The following is an 18,407-nucleotide window of genomic DNA, read 5'->3' as shown; positions in this document are numbered from 1 at the left end:
AGAACTGTGTACGAGCAGTAATGAATCTAAGTGGCAATACTCAGAATGTCTACAAAAGTGTTGGGTTTTATTTTTATAAGAACTTGAAATATGCTCTCCAGTAATGAAAGCAATTATGCCCACACTAAGATAAATAAAAGAAATAAAATGCATAGCACTAAAGTAACAAGGGAAATTACCAGAATAAATTTAAAATAAGACAAATCAGAAACAGAAAATACCATTAAGTACTCGTAAAGATTCAAACTGGATTATGTCCCCCTCTCACATTCCTCTATATTCTCTAATTCTTTCATCCATCTCTTTTTTATTTCTGCATTTGTTCAGGGCTCTGTTCTGTTTTGCTTTATGATGGAGTCCCATGTATCCCAGGCTGGTCTTGAACTCACTGAACAAGCTTCAGCTTCTGGTCCTCCTGAGTGCTGGGATTACAAGCATATGTTACCATGCTGTTTACACAGTGCTGGGGATCAAGCAAGAAATTCATGCATGCTGGACAAGCCCTGCCAACCAGAGCTACCTCCCCAGAATAACCCCACCTCTATTTGAAGCCCATTTAAAATTATATAAAGTCATAAAATCTAATCATTGTCATTACTTAATAGTTTTAAGCACTCCTTTTTTCTCCCCAGACCTGGTATTACTGAAATAAAACTTGAGGAAGTCTAACTTTAAGGCATGTTAAGGCAGAATGCAGAGTTCCAGAAGTATCCAGTATCTAGTCCTCACCAACTTGCACACCTACAAATCATGTGGACCAGGAAACTCTTACAGGAAACTTCTGTGGCCATGACACATGCTGGATAGTGGAATACCCTTGTAGTTTTAAAGCTTTTATACATGTATTTTTTTATGTTGAGTGTGTTCTCTTTTATACCCTCTACCCTCTCTGTCCATCCACTCCCATTGGTCCCCTTGAGGGTCCTCCTAAACAAGTATATGTCTGTCTTTATCATATTCTTTCAAGATTATCATCTCTAGTCATATCCATTTTCCTACAAACAATGTAACCACATAGCATCATTGCTTATGGTTTAAAAAATTCCATTAAATGAACATATACATACACACACACACACACACACACACACACACACACACACACACATACACACGTGTGTGTGTGTGTGTGTGTGTGTGTGTGTGTGTGTAATTTCCTTTGAAATACCCTATTATAGACATGGGTAATCAGAACTATCCATTCAGAGATTGGTCAGTAACAAAAGAATTCCAAAGAGAAAGACAAGCTTCCAAAAACAATGTTCTCAAATTCTTAAGAAAATGTTGACATCATAAAAATGTAGAAATTAGAAAGATGTGTATCTTGGCTGTTTTGTGACTGCCTTCTCTTCCTGGTCCTCAGTATCTCCTGTCAACTCCCGAATAACCATGGAAAAGCATTTGACTCAGTAGATTTGTACCACTACCCAGTCAAATGTCACATAAAGAAGAGGTGGAGGAAAAGACCTTGAGACCTGGCAATCTGGGCACCTTGGGGAAGGGAAGCAGAGCTTTCAATGAAGGGACCTGAGAACTGACTCCTGCTGGGCAGATTTGTGCCTTGAGTTTGGGTTTGTCAGACAGAGAGAGACAAGGTTGTTGGAAGAACTCTTGGTGACTGTGACGATGCTGTCATCTGATAGGTGAGCCACTGCCCAGGTGAGCCATCTCTCGTCCTATTCAGACATGGCTACGAAGATGAGCAAACCATCTGGTTAAATTATTTGCAGGGATTTCTCTAAGCCAACAGCAAGGTTATTTATTGCTTTACAAGCTTATCTTCCAGGGAAGAATTTTTCTGGAACAAATAATTAGGTCTCGGTGGTGTTGGCTCTCAGCCGCTACAGCAAGGCAGTGTGGATGTGGGTGTCTCCAGTTCTCCTCTGCACCCACAGCTGTGCAGTACCCCCAGACACTCCAGCTTCCACCTCCAGGCCTTTAATTCCAGCCATACCTCTTGTTTCCCATTTAACTGTGCTCTGTTCTCTTGCTTCTCTCTGCATTTAGGTGGTTGGTTGATAGGCCTGTTATCTCTTCAAGCCATCTCCAGGAAGGCAGAATCCCTGCCTGGCTCATTTTTGCTTTCTCTATCGCCCCTGGCCTCTTGCATTGTAGACACATACTGAAAGGTTGTTCAAAAGAGATCTGAATGAGTTTCTAGGCAGATTTACCTCCCGCCGATAACCGTCACATTTATTTATTTGTGAAATGAAAAGTTAGTGCTTATGTCTTTATATCCATGAGGCTGATTCTTCTTCAGTGCCTCATTGGAAGACAGGTCATCTCCTAGCCACGGGGAGGTGATGCAAAGACATTAGATTCACAGAGCAGCTGTGAAAAACCAGAAAATATCAATCTGCATGATACTCATCTGAATGATGAAGTCAGCAACATGTGCCCTAGAACATGTTGCTTTGAACCCCTAGAGGAGGTATCTGTGCTTTTTGGGTAAGAATTGCTTCAAGAAGTTTAATAAATATTTCATAGCTTCTGTCAGCTTATTTTGAAAAAGGTTCATGGTTGTGGTACCCAGATAAGCCATACCTGGTGCTCAGGGGTTGCACTACAAGGTCTCCTTCTTCAAACTAAATTTATGCTCGTACAGTTCAATGATTAAAAGTATGCTCAGAGCTATAATTTATTGGATTTTTCTAGATTTATTATACCTTCACTTATGAAATCACAAACATCAGTGCTTAATACACCTGAATCTGAACCCTTTCAAGGGTTATTTTTCATAATAAAAACTGCACAATTTTGTATTGTCAGGAGAAGTTACAAACACCCACTTAGATATAGAAAATAATGTGTTTACACTATTGTCTTTGATAACTCTCTGCTTAATACTCTTTAACATCCAGGTGAAAGGGCTGGCAGGTTGGGTCCACTAGCAAAGTGGTCCACAAACCTGCTGATTTGAGTATTGTCCCTAGAGTCCATGTAACTGACTCGACGGGGTTGTCCTCTGACCCCTACACTGCACCATGACACACACACACACACACACACACACACACACACACACACACACACACACCACATTAAAATGAGGATAATAAAGCCCCACTTGTCATGTGTTGTTATTAGGATTGAATGCATTATGTGCATGTACTAAGTAAGGGGAATGGATGCTTTGTGCTCACCATTTTACTTCTGCTTTTGAAAATTGTGTTACACTTGAAAGGCAGAAGGCTTCAACTCCCCTACTCTACTTCCTCCTCTGTCTGAATTTGAGGGACTCTAAACTGGTGTTTTCACTCTCAACATGATGCTGCTCTCACAGTGTGGGTACCCATGGTGTTTAGTTTTTTACACACAGAGAAATGTTAAGGATAGGTTGTTACAGCTTGTTTACTCCACTTTATGTTTTTGACATTTATCTATTTTGATACATTTTACTCTAACTCATATTAACTCTCTTCCCCAAAGCCTTTGCTTATACGTCATTTTCTCAACAAGAAATCTGTTTCCTAAGACTTTTTTTCTGAGTATCTGTGTATGTGTGTATGAGTATTGCTACATGTGTGAGTTCATGTGGAGTCCAGCAGAGGGCATCAGATGCCCTGGAGCTAGAGTTACATGTAGTTGAGTCACATGGCACAGGTGCTGGGAACCAAACTTGAGTCCTTTGCAAAAGCAGCAGCAAAACTCTTAACCACTGAGCCATCTCACCAGCTCCTCAATAAGAACACTTGCATACCTTCTCCTGCCCTGAACTTGTCCCTAGAACAAGCATTTCACTTTTTCTTCTACATTTTGCTCGTCATCTCCTAAAATTACATTACATAGGTGCCTATAGGCTCCGGGGATCTAACTCAGTACTATCTACCCAGTGTATGAGCCCTGGGTTCAGTTCCCAGCACTGCAAGGACAGTGTTCCTGTCCACTGACCTGCTTTGTCTCTTTTTCCTTTAGAGCACACTTCCCACCAGAAACATCTGACTATTTCCATTTTTCCCACTGATATAATCCAGGTCCTTTAGCAGTGCTGGCACTAAGTGGCTGATGCATAGGGTTTGCTGAATGGTTTTCTCCTCTATTCACAGATATTGCTAATATCTCCTTTTGTGGTTGCTCTTATTACAAAACAATGTTGCAGTGCAACGTTTTCATGTGCAACTATGCATTTCCCTCATTTGCATATCCAGGAATGAAATGCTCGGTGAAAGGCGTCTACTCCAAGGCTCTTCACTGGTTTAGGGTAGATCTTGAGATCTGTCAAGTGCTGGCTATTGAAAAGGAATGAATAAATCTTTTCAATGTAAACATGAAACTATCAGCAGAGAAGAACTATTAAGATAGGCTTGGCTTTATTGACCAAAGTAGCAATGCTTTAAATATGATTATGCATAGTCCTCCTGTTGCTTTTTAATGCAACTGCTTCGTCTAGACACCTCAGTGAATTTTATATATTCTGTTGAGTCCCACTCTCAACTAAATCAGAGATGGCAGTTTCAGCCAAGTGCATGGAGACCCTAATCAACCTGACCTACCTGCATTTACAAGGTACCCGATATGGCCTACACATGCAGCCTGCCCCACCCACCCATGCAGCATGCTCCATGCTAGTTTGTTGACTTTGATCACCTCAGATCGCCACTTATTTTTCATGTCATTTTCTTGTTAGCTGGATTCCTTTTCAAAGTGGTCCTTAAGGGAAGAATAGACGGTAACTGTCATTGCCAAGCCTGCGCCAGGGATTCTAAGCTGTAGCCAAGGGAGAAATTCATCCTCAAAGCATTCCACGCCACACAGCAGTGATCTGCAAATGGTAGATTATTTGTATCATGTGGCCGGTGCCATTTCCATTTTTATCCCAAGCCTGGGAGCACACGGTTTTCCATCGAACCCAGAGGATATCACAATTGCTCCTGTGATGATCTGTGAGGAAATGAAAGGGGAGGGGGAGTAGGGATTGAAGGCTCATACAGTCTTTAACTTTTCAATGGAATGTATTTTCCAAAAGAGTTTAGCCTTCTTTCCAGCACAGTGATTGAGGAAAGTCAGCAGAGGCTTTCTGAAGAGCTATGGTTGGGTTAATCCCTCCAGGTTCTGTTCCTTCCTTGGGTTGTTGTTTTTTTAAGTGATCAGTGATTCTGTGGGAATGGGTGAAGACTTTGCAGTCAGTCCACAGAGGAGCTTCCAGGCTGGGTGACTTAAAGGTGTTGTGGTGTAGGAACGAAATGAAAGAATGTGGGTCACAGTTATGTGCCGAAATAGGGAAGAGTTTCAAAGGTGCCACTTTTTTTAATTGAAATCTAGCTTCATATTCTTTTTTAAAAAGTCTCTAATTCAGCTAGTTCAGGAGACTACTCAGAAAGCTGAGGCAGGAGGATCACAAATTTAAGGCCTGGGCTACAGATTGAGTTCGAGGACAGCCTGGACAACTTGGTGAGAATCCATCTCAACACTTAAAAATTGTTTTTACTAGAGACATGTAGCAGGAATCTTAAAGGTACTTATTAATAAAATCAAACCCGAGGACAGTTATTGGGGTGAATGCTGTAATATCAGAGAAGCAGAACATGCCACAGCCTTCTCACCTCGACAGTTTCTCTACAGATCCTGTTTCCTCTGGCTGGAAGCCTCTGAGTCCTCATCTGAATGGGTCTCAGCTGAACTGCGTTGCTCAAAGCCTAAAAGCTTCACTAGCCAAATGCTTAACCAGCCAAATGCTTCTAGTTTCTGGTCCTCACGCCTTACAGCTTTCTGCCATCACTCCCTGGGATTAAAGGCTTGTGTCCCCATGCTTGACTGTACCCTTGTGGCCTTGAACTCACAGAGATCCAGACAAATTTCTGCCTCTGGAATGCTAGGATTAAAGATGTGTGTTACCACTGCCTAACCTCTTTGTTTAAAATTGTGGCTGTTCTGTCTCTGACCCCAGATAAGTTTATTAGGGTGCACAATATTTTGGGGAACACACCACCACCACAGAGACATAACTGAGCATGACAGTACTTGTTTGGCATGTATGAGTCTTAGGTTCTGTTCCTAGTATGACATGAAGGGAAATAAAAACATAGTTCGCTTTAATACCATACATGCAATTTATTTTTATCTGCAGTGAACTCAGCAGATGCAATGGTTCTGGAGGCAAATAACAGTCAAAACCACAACCAAAGAGCACTGAGCTCGTGTGAGCATGGAGACAGCCAAGCCAGCATGAGATGAACAATCAAGTAGGATAACCAAGGACAGCAAAATGGGCCTGAAGATTGGATCCAGGTCTGGGTGGTGGTGGCGGTGGCGCACGCCTTTAATCCCAGCACTCGGGAGGCAGAGCCAGGCAGATCTCTTGTGAGTTTGAGGCCAGCCTGGTCTACAGAGCGAGATCCAGGACAGGCACCAAAACTACAGAGAAACCCTGTCTCTGAAGAAAAAAGGAAAAAAATTGGATAGAGGTCAAGAGGAAAGAGGCAGAGAGAACAGGAGAACAGGCCCCACCAAGGAAGGAGCATGGTGTCAGCAGAAGAATTGCTTCCTGGTGCCTCCGCCAGTTTCCCTGAGCAAAACAAAGCATTGTGTTCAGAACATATGCTCTGAGGAGAAACTGTGCTTCCACAAAGTGAGAGTCTAGTGGGGGGGGGGGGGGCGCACACACGTGCTAAGGCTGACAGACCTCCAAAGAACCTGTGTGCGAAATCCCAGAGTCATGGGGAGGCGCTCTGGAGGGATCAAAGTGGAAAAAAGCAGATTTCAGAGTGATAGAGAGTCTGTCTAAACTTGGTTAAGTGAGGAAAGATGGAATCTGAAGTCTGAAAAGCAATGAGTCTGATGTGAACTGGAGCCACCAACTATAACAAAAGCGAAAGACACCATAAGGAGCCACCTCGGACTCACGAGGACTGAATGCAGAGGGTCTCATTGGCCAGTAAGCTTGCCTGCCTTGGGGCTTCTTGTGTCAACATGACAGCTGACCATCCATGCAGTGTTGCGTTGATTGACAGAGACAGGCTGGGCACAGTGGCTCTGCCAAGCAGTTCAGTAACTGGCGAGAACCGGGAGGACAGACAGCAGAGGCGGCTGCAGGCAGAGCCGCAGCTGGGGGAGGTGAGGAGAGAGCAAAGGGCACTGAGAAGACAGAAGGAATGAAGGCCAGACAGGCACTTTTCCAAAGGGGCATTTAACTCATGTGAGATTCTATAAGCTAATGGAAAAGTCAACCAGTCCAGGCCCCTGAAGCAGGCACCTAGTGGACAAAGGCCCCTGCTGTGAGCCCCTCAGACCTTTACTCTCAAGTCTTCCTCAAAGCCCAGTGCACCTCAGCCCTTCTTAATCTCACCCCAGACAACCCTGCAATCCTTACCCGGCTCTCCCTTCCTGAAAGCAGTGGCCGGACTGGGCTGGGTAGGAGTGGGGAATGGACCAGGCCAAAAGCCATTTGGACCCATAGCTACAGGTGTGTGAGAAGCCTGTCAAGGGAGCCGGGGTAGGAAGTAAGAGTAGTGGAGCAGGAAGAGGGTCGAGACCCAGGTCTGAGGAGCAGCCTGCAAGAAGTCTGGGGTAGAGAAAAAACATGGCCACCTTTCACACACTCCAGCGGATGTGTTTGCCAAACAAGTTCAATTGTTCATCTAGAACTTTTGAATATTCAGACAGAAAACATGGCTGCTATCAGGGAAGAAACACCTCATCCCTCAAAAGCACACAAATCAACACGTCCCCTTCACAAAAGACAGGCGTGCAAGAGAAAAATGAGTTTATTGACACATCCCTTCACGTCCTGTGGGGGAAACCTCAATGAAAACTGAGCGTGGCTAGTATAATCTCTTCAACAAAGACCAGCAAACCTCAGAGACCCAAGGAGACAAGAGGGGGGTGGTCTCGAGCTCCCAGAGCTGGGAAGCTGCACAGGGTGAATTTTCATATATAGGCAGAAACGAGTGGCATGGGGTTTGTTCCAGATTCTTCTGGTGCTGTGTCTGAACTGATGGGAGGGGCTCCAGCAAGAGCTTGTGTAAGACAGAGAGGTGTGAAAGGAATCTTCCTCCGTTTTCTGCTTTGTAATTGTCTCTAACTCAAAACTGTTCATCTAAGGCACAGTCCGCGGTGACATATTCTGTGTCCAGAGACAGAAGTCTGTTCTAGGGTGAGTCTAGTCTGTGTCCACAGACAGAGGTCTGTTCTAGGGTGGGTCTGGCTATCAGCTTCAGAATTCAGAGCAGGCTGGAAGGCAGGATGCTTCATGGGTAGGACAGGCAGATACCAGCTGTGGAATATTAAAGTGTGAATGTGAGCACAGCAAGGGGAAGAGCCGTGGTCTGGGATGCTTGGCCATGCAAAGGCATAGAAATGACTCTCTGAAACCTCTCAGGATAAAGCTCCATGAGGTCACAGATACGGTGGCTCCCCAGCATCTGCTCCAGTGTCTCACACTAAACACATGAACCAATACCAAGACAGTCAATAGGAGACTTCCTGGCCACCACCTTTCAACTGGAACTGCTGAGTACACCAAGGTCGAGCCTAAGTGGCGGAGAAGGGAAAGGGATGTGAGCATCTGGTGTTTCCAGTGTGTGCATATTATCCAGATGATTTCAGGAAAATTGCATGTTTGTCCCAGGGAAGAGATGCGGAATGATTGCATAAAAAGAATGGATCTGACCAGTCACTCCACATCTAGATCTAGTGTCTAGAAAAAATCTTTCTAATCGTAAGAACACTTTGTTACTAAAGTAGAATTTGTTAGGACACCCCGACCCCAGTCCTTTCATCATGGAAACAATCTTTGGGGTGGTTTGTCAGGGATGCCAAGAGCAGTAATTCCATACTGAAGGAGAGGTCAGTCCAAGGGCAAGATCTGTCATTCTTCAGAACACTGCTGCGTGTTACGTAATCTGTCTCTAATCACTGAACAATTAAATGCCAGCAAGTCTGAAATCCACAATTTCAATCTGGTTGCCACTGATATAAACAGAATCACCAGATTGCATCTGGCAGTTTGGTGGCTGTACTAGGAAAGCTCTTTTGACATTTCAACAATGGGCTGAGTGACTGTCCACCACAGTGACTCCAGTCGGTACCATCTCTCCAGGCCTGGCCTCAGGCCTCTATTCTGACAACAGCTCTGTTGCTCCTGAGGTTACCTTTGCTTTGACATGCCCATGAGAATGTGTGCACACATATGTGGACACACACACAGCACAAGCACACATACAACACATGTACATACAGATACACATACTAACTCTTGCCTAGTGATATGAAATCATTTCTGAGATATTAAAATATTGACTGACAGGGCAAATTGACTTTTTACTCTTTATCTTTCACCTGGGCCTGGATTTGTCAGTCATATAAAGACATGTGCTTTCAAAGCTCTTGTTGGCAGTTAGAAGATGAACTTAAATATATAATAAGCATATCTTCCTAAGCATATATGATTTTTTAAATTTTTTAAATTAAAATGTAATTACATTTCCCCCTTTTCCACATGTAACTTCTCCCATGTCCCCTCTCTCCAAGCCCCCAAGTCTCCCCCTAATTCCCTCTCAAACTGATATTCAGGACCTCTTTTTTATTATTATTGACATATGTATCTGTGTATGCATACATGCATAAATATGTAAATATAACTTGCTGAGTCCATTCATTCAGTGTTGCTTGAGTGTACTTGATTTCAGAAATGACCACTTGGTATTAGATAACTAGGGGTAATCATCTCTAGGAAAGACTAATTCTCCTGCTCTGAGTATTTGTTAGTTGCTCATAACTCTTCATCTAGGCTTGGAGCCCTGTGAGATTGCCTCCTTCCACATAAGCATGACTATTGTATTCACTCAGGTCTTATTTAGGCAGCCATAGTGCCAAAGTATTGTGCATGTGACTTCCCTATTTCTAAGAGACATAGTCTTGCACCGGACTTCCTGTTCCTCTGGCTCTTACAATCTTTCCATACCCTCTTCAGAGATGTTCCCTGATCCTTAGATTCAAAAGTTATTCACTGTATTTGGACCAGTTGTGGCTTTCTGTCATGGTCTCTATCTTCTACAAAGAAAAGTTTCTTTGATGAAGGGTAAGAGCTACACTTATCTGTGGGTATAAGGATTCCTTTAGGAATTAGGAATTATACTGGTCTAGTAAAGTAGAAGTCATAGGTTCCCCTCTAAGATCCATGACTTGACTAGCCCTGAGTAGTTCTCTAGGTTTCCAGTACTAGGCATGGTTTCCTTCCTGGTGAGCAAGCTTTAAATACAATGAGACAGCCATTGGTTACTGCCAACATATGACTGCCACTATTGCACCTTTAGGAATATCTTCCCATGCTGGTCATTGTTGTGGTTCATAGGCATTACAACTGGCAAGAACTGTTATTTACTACCCTCCCTTGGCAGCTTGCATAACACTTTCAGGAAGGAGGCTTACAGGTCACATCCAGTTTAGATCATCTGAGATCTGTTTCCTAAGTGTGTGATATCTTCAACAATAAGCACTTAGCTTCCCTCTCTGGGAGGCAACTAAGTGCAACAGTAATTGTTTTGATAGTTTTTTGGGCTACCCTGGAACAAAGATTTCTCACACCTAGTACTGGTGAAGAGTATGCTAGCCCAAGTGTCATACTTGATTTGTTTATATACATATATGTGTGTGTTTATATATACATGTATACATGTATGTATGTATATGTAGTATATATGTATATATTATGCAATTTTAGGTAAAAACAATATGCTTCCCTAAGGCTTTTTCAAACACCCTTAGTGTAATTTGTCCCTCTATCCTCCCTCTCCTTCTGTATTGACCTCCCTCCCCCTTTTCCAACTAAAGCCCCTACCTTGGTTACTTTTCTAATGCAGTGATAAGACACCAGGATCAAGGAAACTTAAAGAAGAAATAATTTATTTAGGACTTACAGTCTGAGGGGCTTAGAGTCCATGACCATTATATGGGGGACCATGGCAGCAGGCAGGCATGGTGCTGGAGCAGTAGCTGAGAACTTACCTCTTGACGAGGCAGACAGACAGAGAGACAGACAGAGAGAGACAAGTAATGACACAAATCTTTTGAAACCTTAAAGCCTGCACCCCAGTGACATAACTCCTCCATCAAGGCCACACCTTCTAACTCTTCCAAAACTGGGGACCAAGTTTTAAAATATATGAACCTATAGAGGTCGTTCTCATTCACACCACTGCAGCCCCCTCCATATTTGCTATATCCTTCTTTATATCGCATACACGTAAATTATTATTCTACTGGCTGTTGGCCTCCTTTCACAAAACTCACCGCTGACACTGAGAGTTAGAAAAGAAAGGACTCTAAGGACTGAACAATAGCCATGTGCATCCCCAGGTATTCCGCCCTTAATTAAGGCGTGCAGACTGCACCTAACTGTGGTGACAGCTTGCCATAGGCTGGGGTTATAACTGAGGGAAAGGAGACTGTGAGCTGAGCATCAACACCCCCTGTTCCCTGACTCCCAACAATGGATGCAATGCGACCAACGACCCCACATTCCTGCTGCCATGACTTCCCCGCCACAACAGGCTCTACCCTCGGGGCTAGGAAGCCAGAGAAACCACTCATTCCACGGTTTTTTTGTTGTAGAAATGAGAAAAGTGACAAATTGAGTGTGTCACCAATCCTGGCAAGTTCTCCTCATCATTTGAAATGTTTCTGCTGCCGGTGTCTCTCTTCTCTTTGTGGTTGTAGAATGATATGATATACATCTCTGTGTCCTGGCAGCAGTGGAAGCCCCCTATGAGAAAATCATTTCCTTTGAGTCAAGAGAGTGGACTCCCTGGTCTGAGTGGAGACCTAACCACTCACCTTACCCGGGTTGAGTGGAGACCTAACCACTCACCTTACCCGGGTGATTGGCCTGCCCAGCTGGAACGTGAAGTCTCCACTCAGGCCAGGGTCTCACTCTCTTGATCTGAAGGAGATAGTTTTCTCTTTATGGCCATTCCTGCCTTCGTGGAATTTGGAGAGGTTCTCACGGCTTTCAGATGTTCTCATTTTTCTTTGCATTTCAGTGTGGCAGGTTTCTTTTGACTGTCCTTCAAACTCCTGCCCATCAAAGGTTTTCTTTCCTGCATCACAGTACCTGACTCCTCCTTGGTGTCTGTCCACCTTTGCTGTGTCATAGGTTTTTGCGTGCAGTCCACTTTTTCATTAGCACTCGATGTATTAATCTTTGTTTAAAGTCCCTGCCTGATAACTCCATCATCAGTGTCCTACCCAAGACAGTCTTTGTGTTTGCTTTGTCTCTCCATGCTGTGGTTTTGTTGTTGGTTGGTTGGTTGGTTGGTTGGTTGGTTGGTTGGTTGGTTAGTTGGTTTTTCCTCTTTCTCTTAGCATGCCTTCAACTTTTTACTGAAACATGGACATGGTATTTAGGGAACTGCAAACTGAGGTATCTAGGCCTTTGGTGGGGAGATGTATGTTAAACTGCTGAAGACTCAGGCTGTGATTAGTGTAGGGTATACCTGCTAGCAGCAGAGGTTTCAGATTCCTCTGGCATCCTGTTGTGTGTTTGTTTTGTTTGTCTTTTTTCTTTTAACCTTTTTGTTAGGGAACTGGATGGAACCAAAGATCACTTGCATGCTAGCAAGTGCTCTACCACTGAGCTATGTCCCCAGCCCACCTCCAGGAGTCTTAAGCCCTCCTTTTCCATGCAGCGCTGCTCTTGCAGCTAGACCCCGCTGTTAGTCTACTGGAATTCTGTAAGTAATGTAATATGGTGTGAATGGGGAATAGATTGAATCCTCCAGTTACATGTCTGTCTTTCAGTTTCTGAGAGGGGCTGTTACTTAGGACTATGACCTTCAAAATAGCCCCTGCAATGATACCCAGAACTTATTCATGGATGCAGGATTCTGTTTCCAGGAAGCCTTTACTCTTGGTGACTGCCCACCCCAATCCCCAGTAGAGACAGGCAGGCTAGGGGTACAGGGATGCCTGGGTCCTTTTTACTTTAGAGTAGACCTTTGTTATAGAGAGCCATGAGAGATCCTCAGAAACTTCTGGGAGTATAGACCAGAAAAGTCCATAAAGGATCAGTCCCCAGGATGTTTCTCAGCCCTAGCTAGTCTACACTTCACCCTAGGGACAGACAGAATGATCAGCTAATCCTCCCTATAGGTTTAGGACCCAGGTTGGCATACCTGACCTGTCTATCCAGATAGTAAAAGGTGTCTTACCCGATGATATCAGTTTTCCCATGGGCCCAAGAAAAGTGCTTGACATTTAGTTTTCCTGAACTATTCTTGTAAAGACGGAAGCAGTAGCTTCCAGCTCTTTCCATGTCAGAACTAGAAAACAAGAAGCCCCAAAATGGCTTCTTGAAGCTGGGCATGGTGACTGTTCCAATAGCTGCATCTTTTTTGAAGAAAGAAAAAGCCTTAAGATCAGTAGCATTAGATATGGGACCAGTGTTAATGGCATTAGCAATAATTGTACTTGCTTGCTTTTTTTTTTTTTCATCTTGTGTTTGCAGAGTATCTTGCTTTCTTTTATGTGCATTCAAAAGAGCAGCTCAAAGAAAACATTAGGATAAATAAACGGATGCTTCCAGTAGTGTATTTATTCAGCTACACATCCACACATCTACAAAAAGCAAGCAGGTGGTAAAGAACCAGAACTCCAGCCAGGCCAAAACTTGGGTCAGAAGGTATGAAGCCCCAGTTTAGACATTTTCTTGTTGTAGTGTGTCCCTCTATTTGCTGTGTCCAGTGGTGACACTGTCTACAAGCTACTCTTCTCAGAAAATCAGATGAAAGGAAAGGGGGTAGTCACTGTCCTCAAGGCTGTATTTTTGCTTAATTTCTAAGGAGAGATATTTGAATATGCAATTGAACAAACTCAGAACAGAAGAAATGGGAAAGAGGGAAGAAAGAGTGTGGTGATATATTGTATCCCCCAATATACTGTGTGACCTAATAAAACTTATCTGGGGTCAGAGGACAGAGCCAGCCACTAGATTAGACACAGAGGCTAGATAGTGGTGGCACACACCTTTAATCCTATCACTCAGGAGGCAGAGATCTATCTGGATCTCTGTAAATTCAAGGCCACACTGGGAGCAGAGCCAGTCTTTAAAGGCACACACCTTTAATCTCAGCACTCCAGATCTTATGACTTGCTTGGGAAAGACACACACCTTTAATCCCAGGAAGTGGTAGCAAGAAGCAGAAGGTATTTAAGGTGTGAGGACCAGGATAGAGGCTTTTAGCAGCAGTTCCAGCTGAGATCCCTTTCGGGTGAGGACTCAGAAGCTTTCAGTCTGAGGAAAAAGAGTCAACTGAGGAGTTAGTGAAGTGAGGTTGGTTGTGGCTTGTTCTGTCTCTCTGATCTTTCAGTTTTCACCCCAATACCTGGCTCTGGGTTTTTGTTTTTATTTTTGTTTTTTATTAGTAAGACCTTTTAAGATTCGTATTACAAAAGGGTGAGTTGGGCTTTTGAGGAGCTGAGAAGGATAGTTAGGAGAATGACAAAGTATCGTGTTGAGAATCCACCCCACATTTTTCCCTTTCCACTCCCTCCCATTTTTTTGTTTCCCATTAACCTAAAATAGCATGAAAAAAAATGAATTAATGAGTTTGTTTGGGACTGGCAGAGTATTGCAATGGGAGCACACATTCCATCACTGATGAACATATTAGAAGAGATTGAGGTAAGGAAAAGACTTGAAGGCAAAGTGGAGAGACTCACAGCAGATACTTATCCTTGGTCACAAGGATAACCAATAATGGACAGACAGCTGATGAGCACATAGCCCTGCAGGAGTGTCCTTTGTAGGCTCACGGTGACCTTGTGTAGGATTATAGGTCTCGCAGATTCTCCCTGAGTATTTCTTGCTATCGGGCATGCATCTTGTCCTTCAAAACTTCCTCTCCTTGTGCTATTTTAGTTAGAACTTGGCATGATTTTATCCAACAAATTTCATATGCCCTACACCGACACATTCCATGCACCTACTGTATATTTCTAGTTCTGTGGGTTTGAAGCTCCACCTTTAAACTCAGTCTGTGTCCGTCACTTCCTGTATGTATGTCCCCATGTTGGGCGCAGCTGATGGGTATCACTCCATGCATGTGTCAAGCGCCTTGACTCTAGCCACTTGGTAATATATGCTGCACCCATCCTTGTTTGTTAGTTTGTGGTACCCTGCAGGTGCTTAAGGTAATTGTGTCATCTTCTGCTCAGGATGTTTATCTCTGAGCTATCATTGACATCAATCCTTTACTCCTGTCTTACGTGAGTACCAGAATATAAATTCTGAGGATGAGCTCATTTCCAATTCTGTTTCTTGTTTTCTCTGGCATAAAAATAAGTTGAGACCATTTTTCTCCTCGATTTTGAGTGTTGTCAACAACCACTGATAAAGGAGAAAAAGGACCCCAAAACTTTTAGATTGAACAGATAATTGTTATGATAATATATTTTTAGGTATACCTAGATATAAACTAAGGTATAAAATATCTTACACTTGTGTAACTAAAAGGCCAAAATAAAAACTTGTAAATTAAATGTAAATGTAAAATGTAAGACCAGAGCAAGCAAGCTATTTGTAACACAAATCTTAAAGGGTCTTATTAGTAGAAAAAAAAAAAAAAAACAGATCCAGATATTGGTGTGCAAGCTGAAAGATCAGAGAGACAGAACAAGCCAGCCATGTTCTTACCTCTTTGAAATCCTCAGCCTCCAGAGAGAGACTTCCTGTTTACTCACGCCTTATACACCTTCCTGTGCCCTGCCATCTTCCTTCCTTCCTAGTGCTGGGATTAAAGGCCTGTGCTACCATGCCTGGCTCTGTTCCCAGTGTGGTCTTGAACTTACAGAGATCTGGACAGATCTCTCTGCCTCCCGAATGTGAGGATTGAAGATGTGTGCTACCACTACCTGACCTGAATGTTTAATATAGTGGCTGGCTTTGTCCTCTAAACCCCAGGCAAGCTTTATTGAGGTACACAATATATCATCACAACTATTAATTTAATGTGGCAGGTGCTGCTGTTTTACTGACCCTGAACAGGTTCCTGAGTTACTGGTACAGGTCCTCCATCTCTACCACCCTGGACTGTGTACCATCCCCAGTTTAACAGCCCTTTCAACCTAAGCTGTGAGTTGAGACTCTTTTGGGGCAGGGGGTCAAATGACCCCTTTACAGGAGTTACCAAAGACCTTCAAAAAACACAAATATTTACATTACAATTCATAAGAGTAGCAAAATGACAGTTATAAAGTAGCACCAGCAGTAATTTTATGGTCAGAGGTCATCACAGCATGAAGAACTGTATTAAAGGGTCACAGCATTAGGAAGGTTGAGAACCACTGTCTTAGGCACTTCTCATTCCTTCAGCAGAGACCCTGGAATTGTAAACCCTGAACAACGATGCAACTCTTGTGCTCTACCCATCTCTTTCCATCATCGTTTCGGGAAACTAAACCATCACTCCTTGCTTCTAAAGAGATCTGACCTAGGAAGACTGGCATGTGGCTGAATTTCCATAGCACATCTCAGCTACAGTGCCAATCAAATGACACATCCTCCTTCACAAATTCTTTAGATATTCATCAGAACAGCAACCGGAAATGAGCAAGCCTCTCAGGCAGAGCCCTCCTCACTGGCAGGGCTCTGTGGCCTCCAACTAAGAAGCCAAACCTCCTTCTGCATGCTATTGGACATGACAGTGGCAACTAATTTTTTATGTTTGCCAACAAAATATTTGCCTCAGGACTCTCATTTATTTTCTTAAACAACAACAAAAATTACCTGTGCCACCTCAGGGACTATTTATGAATCACCTTCTCACTATGATGTGCTTTATAATATCTAAGACCAAAATGTGTTCCAGTCTTTACCATGGCCATGGAATGTCAGAATTGGAACTGACCAGGGTATGTTACTCAGGGGTCTCAGAAAAACAGAACCAGTAAGGATACATATGTGAGGACACTGTATTAGTCAGGGTTCTCTAAAAGGACAGAACTGGTATAATGAATACATAAACACACACACACAGGATTTATTAAATGACCATGGTTTACAGGATGTGGTCAGAGTAATCCAGCAATGACTGGAGAGGCTGAGAACCTGGGATTTGCTCAATCCATGAGGCTGGTGTCTCAGTATTTCCAGTGTGGAGCTGAAGAGTCACTGATCTTCAGTCCACATTGGAAACTTGAAGAAGTGGATTCTAACACCAGTGAAGGAATGCAGCAGCCACAGGATAGATGAACTTGCTAGCGAGAGTGAGGGCAAGCAGGCAAAGAGCAAAAGCTTCCCTTTTCCTTCTCCTTTTATCTGAGCTAGAAGGTACTCTTTATATTCAGGGTAGGCCTTCCTGCTACAAAGAACCTAATAGAGAAAGTCCCTCACAGAATTTCCCAGTGGCTTTTGTCTTAGCTAATTCAAGATCCAGTCAAGTTGATGACGAAGATTGGCCATCACAAAAACATGGGAAAGGATGTGCTGGGATTCGTGCATGTGGGCATGGGAGCTGAGAAATCTCAATCTGGTTCCCAAGCCAGAGAACCACCAGGGTGTGGTGTGATTCACTTTGAGAACAAAGGGTGAAAGGAGCAGGGGCAGGGTTGATCCAAGCCCCAGGTCAGAGGACTACAGACCAGGCACTCTGAGGTCTGAGGGCAAGGAAAGGTTCATGTCCAGTCCAAAAGGCTTCATCCTTCCCTGCATCCTTTCCTGCATACTGCTTACATTCATTTCCCTGGATGGGTTGTGTGATGCTCACTGACATAGGTGAGGGCAGATCTTCTATGTTCAAGCCACCAACTCAAACACTCGAAACATTCTATTTTGCCTCCTATCCAGGTATCACATGGGCCAGTCAAGTTGACACAGTTATCATGACACCAAAATCCCTTTAAAATCTCGTGTCAATATTCAGCCCTGTGTAGACACCTCTCTCTCATCACTAGCCTACACTGTAATCCTGTTCGACCTTCTAACACTCTTGCAAAGGACAACTTCACCTACGTGAAGGCACATCGTGTCCTTTCTTAACCAGCCCTCACCCAGGAAGCCCCCTCAGCCCCCCCCCTTCTTACTTACTGGAGCTGAGTGAAGGAGAATCAGCTCAGTGCATCTCTGATGGTTCTGTGTGTGATCCAATTTCCTTAATGGAAATGTCAGTAAATTTATGCAATCCAGGGGTCTTATCTCAGAGGAACAGGTTTTTAATATCAATTTTGTTTCTGGAGTTAATGTTATGAATGACTACAACCTAACACTGTGGAATAATTCCATTGAGGAGGAAGGGACAGAACATGTTTTAGCTGATACTAAGCATTTACAAATGTATACATCTATAAATGTAAGTGTGAGTATATAATTTATTTATTTCATTTTATGACTACAGGGAGATAATGCAAAAGCTGAAGAGTCAAGTATTGATTAGGAAAACAGGTAGTGGCGGTCTCATACATTCCAGCAATCCTGT

At 43.4% G+C, this 18,407-nt stretch overlaps 1 protein-coding gene across 1 annotated transcript in view; it reads left to right on the top strand.

Annotated features, from left to right (window-relative positions):
* The window catches only part of Prkn (parkin RBR E3 ubiquitin protein ligase), a 1,200,313-nt gene that overhangs the window by 981,325 nt on the left and 200,581 nt on the right, over positions 1–18,407 (top strand). The window lies entirely within an intron of this gene.

The sequence above is a fragment of the Onychomys torridus genome, chromosome 19 (genome assembly GCF_903995425.1).
Source record: "Onychomys torridus chromosome 19, mOncTor1.1, whole genome shotgun sequence".
NCBI classification, from domain to species: domain Eukaryota; kingdom Metazoa; phylum Chordata; class Mammalia; order Rodentia; family Cricetidae; genus Onychomys; species Onychomys torridus.
The sequence above is the reverse complement of the archived record's forward strand: the minus strand, read 5'-3'. Positions and strand labels throughout refer to the sequence as shown.